General features: G+C 42.9%; 1 pseudogene; it reads left to right on the plus strand.

Moving 5' to 3' along the window:
• The first annotated feature begins 531 nt into the window (after positions 1 to 531).
• Positions 532 to 2,586, plus strand: LOC119061207 (ubiquitin carboxyl-terminal hydrolase 28-like; annotated as a pseudogene).
• Positions 2,587 to 5,974: the final 3,388 nt, after the last annotated feature.

A 5,974-nucleotide genomic window follows, 5' to 3' on the forward strand; every position in this document is an offset into this window, starting at 1 on the left:
GGTCAGAAAACTCACTTCCGCGCACTAGTTTAGAATAATGGAGTCGACAATAATTTTGTTTATATGTTCCCAGTTTGCCTGGCTTCTTGTGTTCATACTTACGGGTCTGTTCATATGGATCATCAGGAGCTATTTGCTTTGACTCTTGGAGGGAGCCCACTATGTCAGATTTTAGAGGAACTGACTTTGTTACTGAAACTGCATAAGGCCTATGTATATTTAAGACTGCAGGGGAAAATGACCCCTAAATTGTTCCCTAAATTACTATACCATCATGCAGTTGAACTATATTGCCAACAGTTAGGCAAATGGGATGAAATCCCTTACATTATTTATCTTGCTGCATCTGAGGTTTCACCAGGGACAGCGAACAACTTGATAATGCAGAGAAAAGAAGTGACCTCAAAACCCTGCCCTGATAGTAAAACAAAGGAAAGTCTCAATAATGCCCTGAACCCAAAGGATACAAGATTGGTAGCAGGAAAACCTCTTCCCCAGCTTCCTGTAAAGCTGGGCTGGGGGCTTATCACCATGGCTGCAGAGCTCCAGCAGGATATGCACCCAGAGCAACTGACTGCCACAATTCAAGCAACCAAACACTATTAAATTGGCTGAGAGAAATCAAGGGCATTCAGGACCCTTCATTCCTTCATGACTCTGAGGACCAGGAATGGTGACATCACTCTGGCCATCAATCTTCTCACTAATAATAGACTTAAGGAGCCCAGAACTGTTGCTACAGAACCACCTGAAGTAAAGGGGAGCATTGCCAACAACAACAACAAACAAAGTATTAACAAAAGTAATAGGCTTTACTCATGAAAACAAAGATGATATTCAGGCTACCATTGTTTTGAGTCTACTGAAGCTCCTGAAGTTCAGGCTGGTTGAAGAAATCTTAACAGAATGTATGATGCAACCTCTGCAGAAATTAAATGATCAAAGAGAAAATACTGAAAAGTCTGGGGCAAAAATCCCAATCCCAGTGACTGGAGGGGAGCTGGTGTTTGGCCAGTTGGGCTGAAAAATGTTGCCAGTACATGTTGGTTTAGTGCCATTATTTAGTCTGTCCTTCAATTTCCTGAACTTCAGAGACTTGTCCTCGGCTACAGGCTGCCACAAAATGTTTTTGGAAATTGTCCAAGTCACACAGGAAATAGAAATATCATGTTTATGCAAGAGCTTCAATATTTGTGTGCTGTGGTGATGAGATTGAATCACAAATTTTTTGACTCTTCAGCAGCCCTGGATATCTTAAAGGGAGCATTCAAATAAACGGAGGAATAGCAGCAAGATGTGAGTGAATTCACACACGTGCTCCTGTACTGTATAGAGGATGCATTCCAGCCAGCTGTTAATGCTAACAGCAATCTCAGGAACAAATCTGAAAATCCAATGGTGCAGCTATTCTACAGTACTTTTCTCACTGAAAGGGTTTGTGAAGGAAAGTCCTTTTGTAACAGTGAGACTTTCAGCCAGATCCCCTTCAGGTAAATATCTATTATAACTTAGAAGTATGTTTGGAAGAGGCTATGGAGAAGGGTGATATTGAGCTGCTTCCTCCCAGTTATTCAGTCAAGTATGGACAGGAGTGTAAGTTTACAAAACTACCTCCAGTGTTGACCTTTCACTGGAATCAATCACTTGATCAGCCAGAAAAAAAATCCACAACAATCTGGAATATTCTCAGATCATTTATATGGACTGGTATATGTACAGAAACAAAGAGCTTGTTTGATGTAAAACAGTGTACTCAGAAGTTGAAGGAGCAAGTAAAAGTCCTACAGCAAAAAACTGGAAAGGTATGTGAAGTATGACTTGGGGACAGCTTGGTTTCAACTTCTGGACATGTTTACATCTCAAAGTGATACAGACATGACATTGCCACTTTCTTCAGTGATAAGTAAAGAAAGTTCTTCTCAAGATACTGAAAATATCTTTTCTGAAGATTGTCTACATGAGTCTATGACAATAATTAAGCCTCTCATATCTTCCTGGTCTTCTATGAAAATGCCTGCACATCCAGGTCCTCGAACAGCAATAGATGAGGAGATCAACTTTGTTAAGACCTATCTTCATAGGCAGAGGAGTGAAATTGAAAAAGATACACAAGATTTAACAAATTATATTGCAAGCACTACCCAGATTATTAAACAGATGAACTGTGATGGTTTCCTTAGTCAAGTGCTTTGTCAGGAAGGACAAGCAAATGCTTGACACTTCTGGACCTATATCTATAATCAACCCTGACAAGTCTGGCTCAAATACAATGACATCTCTGTCAGCAAATCTTCCTGGGAACAACTTGAAGGAGATTCTATGAAGGCTTGAGAAATGTTAGTGCTTACTGTCTGATGTACATTAACAACGAGCTACATCACTTCAGTGCAGAGTCAGCTCCAAGTGAACCTGATAAAGTGCTAGAAAAATTGGAAGCCTTATCTGTTGAACCTAAGCATTCCAGTCAGGAAGATAACTGGATAGGTGAACAAAGAAGTAGAAGAGTGGGAAGAAGAGCAGTCTTGTAAGATTCCTCAAATGGAATCCTCCACCAATTCAACATCACGGGATTTCTCAACATCATAAGAGCATTTATGGGGTTCACTGCCTGTCAGGGAGCAGGTTGCCCAGGACACAGCAAACACAACATGGTCCTATGGGATGAATGGTGTGGAAGCAGTCTGGAGTGAGGCATTCCATGAGAATACTCCAGACTCTATTAGCAAGGATTAGCCAAAAGAGCCTGTGTTTCAACAAGTTAAAGACAGCCCTGACTGGCATGGCTCAGTGGATTGAGGGCTGGCCTATGAAACAAAGGGTCACTGGTTTGATTTCTAATCAGGACACATGCCTGGGTTGCTGGCCAAGTTCCCAGTAGGGGGCACATGAGAAGCAACCATACATTGATGTTCCTTTCCCTCTCTTTCTCCCTCCCCCTCTCTCTAAAACTAAATAAATAAAATCTTTTTAAAAAATAGTTAAAGACATTGTGGGAATTTTCAAAGAATTTATGTATAAGTTTTTATGTATTAGTATATTTATGTTAGTCCTTTAACAGTATTTCTTATCCATCCACTTCCTTACTCGAATCTGAGAAATGGAAGCATGTTGTCTCATGTTGATTCATTTCCTATAATATTTCAAATTGCAAACAAATTTAAATGTGTGTGTGGCCAAAAAAAGTAAAGTTTATGTAGGGGAACACGTTTGCAAATTCGGGAGCTTTCAGGTGCCAGATACTGAGTTTGAATGTTGTTCTTTTCATCATTACAAAGGACAAGGGTCAAAAGTGAGTTATGGTTATCCCTAAGTGAGTAAGAAGGTTTATGAAGGTTTCAGAAGGTGTGTAGAAAGTTGTAAGGCATATAGAAACTTAGAAAAATGTTTGTGCAAGTTGTAGATGACATGGAAGGCTGTAGAATTTTTTTTGAAAGGAAAGAAACCTCAGTGCTTGAGTTGAGTTACTCTTTGCTTTAGGTTTTGTTTTGTTTCTTGCTTTCTGATCTTTGGGGACAAGTAGAACTTTGCTATTTTATGTATATCAAGGATCCTCTCTCTCTGCCTTGTGGGATTTCATGCCATTTGGATCTTATAAAGATCATTTGCAGTACCAACTGGTGTGAGAACATGTCTCTGCCATTAGGGGCTCTGTGCCATTTGGACCTAAGAAAGGTCATCTTGTGCTGGTTAGAGCTAGATGGGTAGAAAGAGACCAGTTGAGACCAGTTGGCAAGAGGTCATGTCTCTGTCAGGGTATGAGTGGATGCACTAGTAGGCAACAGAATGCCTCTACCATTGGGTTTTGTGCCATCAGTGCTGGGTAGAACCCAGCTGAGGCAAAAACATATCTCTGCCATTTGGGGCTTCATGCCATTGGGACATAGGAAAGGTCATCCAGTGCCAGTTAGAGCCAGCTGAGGCAAGAGAATGACTCGGGGGTTCATGCCATTTGGGACCTGGGAAAGGTTGTCTGTGTGACCAGTTTGTGTGACTAGTTAGTGGGAAACAAGATTCTAAGGCTTGTTTTTGTCCCCTCTTTTCTTTTTTGGAACTCTGTCTTTGCTTTGGATTTTTGTTTTGTTTCTGTTTTAAAAAGAAAACGAGGTTACTAAGTGTTAAACTGCACATTAAGTTAGGAAGTAAAATGATGAAAGATACAAGACATGGAAATGCAATTTTGGTGGGTACTGAAAGGCCAAGGATTTTCCTTTTCACTTTGTATTTTTCTCCCTACCTAATCCCTCTTAAGAGGGAGTAATGACATAAAATTTCCTTTGCATGAAACCAATAAGACTGGTTTCAAATTATTGTTTTAATAACCAACACTTTGACTAGAATGTCACGCCTGCAGGTGGCATGCCTGGGCTCTGGTTGTGACCAGAACACCTGGATAAACTAAAACCGACTTCGGAAGCTAATGAAAGCCCACTGGAGAAATGGCCTGATAACTTCCTGGGTCACGTGGTTCATGGCAGTCTTTCCAAGAAAGGAATGGAAGTTGCTTTCCTGAAAGATACCAAGAAGGAACCTAAAGATATATGCCAGGAAATTTGAGGACTTGAGAAATACAGGTGCTGCAGGAAAAGCTGGACGGCAGGTGTCGGGCTTTGCTTGCACACCCAGAAATGCTGCCTAAGGGTCACGCCGAAGGTTCCTTGTGAAAGTTCCAGCAAAGAAGAGTTAAAAGCCTATGTATTCAGTGCTGCTCTTGTTTCTATGCAAACAATGAGGCAAAAATTGAAAACTGACAAGTCTTTTTGAGACCAATACAGGTGATCTTAGGGAGGGGAATTAGATTAAGGAAAAGCACCATGCTCAAGTCATGAACATCGGACTTGAGTACAGCTGTCTTCAAAGTTTGTTTTCACTTGAGAGTTTCACTTGCTGATATCAAAATGTCACTGATTAGTATCGTTCCAGCAAAGGCCTTGCGACTGAAAGTCTCCTCAAAAGACAGTCTTGTGGACTCAGAAATGGTGTAGGGCCACTTGAGAAGCCCACTTGCATTGCCAATTGGGCTGAACTAAATGATTGAGTAGGTGAAGTATGGGGCGGCCTATCAGCTTTGCTTTAAAACTGCTTTCCTTTTGTGCCTTAATAATTTGGATAGAAACGGCCCAGAAGTGTTAAAGGGAAGAATCTCCAGATATTCCCCTCAGCCTAATTTGAGAATAGTAGGCAACAGGGCTTCAGACAGGTGTGAAATGCCTTGCAAACCTTCCTCTGAGGAAGCCACTTTTTCTTAGGGACAACACTGTAGAATTAGTCCCTATCTTTATCATTTAGTAGTTATGGTTCTGATTGCATCTTCTAACCCTCTTGTCAAATTTGTTACCTCCTGAATACAACAAAGACGTCAACTCATCCAATAGTGCCATCCTTTGGACAGTGCGCATGCTACTTTCCTGGCTGGCAGCACAGCAGGTTCCAGTAAGAGGACAGGGAGGAGGCTCAGGCTGAGGGGCTCAGGGAATGTGGCCTCCAGCAACCTCCGTGTGCCTTCCCCAGGCAGGAAGCCATGGCAGCTGCTACCCACCTGTGGCCCATGCCTGCACCTCAGGCCCAGCAACCCCTTTCCCATTCTCCAGGTGGGAATCCATGGCTGCTGCCACCCACCCACAGCCCATGCTTCCTGTGCAGGCCAGACAAGCTCCCACCCCTTCCCCAGATGGGAAGCCACAGCAGCTGCTGCCCACACATGGCCAACACTGGTATGGGTTTGTCTAGTACAGCTCCAACAGAGCCAGGGGCCAGGCCCTATGCCCCTCCCCAAACACTACAGGCCTGACCAGGAGCACTGCAGGGGCAAGGCTGGTAAGAAGAAAGTGGTGGCAGGAGGAGGGAGGTGGCATGGCCAGATAACATGTGCCCCTCTCCCGTGCATGCACAAAGCCATGGGAAGCCAGCACAGCAGCCTCCTGCTAGCTGTATATGCTCCTCTGGTGAGGGGAGGGATCATCAAGAAACCTGTTGT

This window comes from Artibeus jamaicensis, unplaced genomic scaffold (assembly GCF_021234435.1).
Source record: "Artibeus jamaicensis isolate MK-2021 breed Jamaican fruit bat unplaced genomic scaffold, CSHL_Jam_final contig_354, whole genome shotgun sequence".
Lineage (NCBI taxonomy): Eukaryota > Metazoa > Chordata > Mammalia > Chiroptera > Phyllostomidae > Artibeus > Artibeus jamaicensis.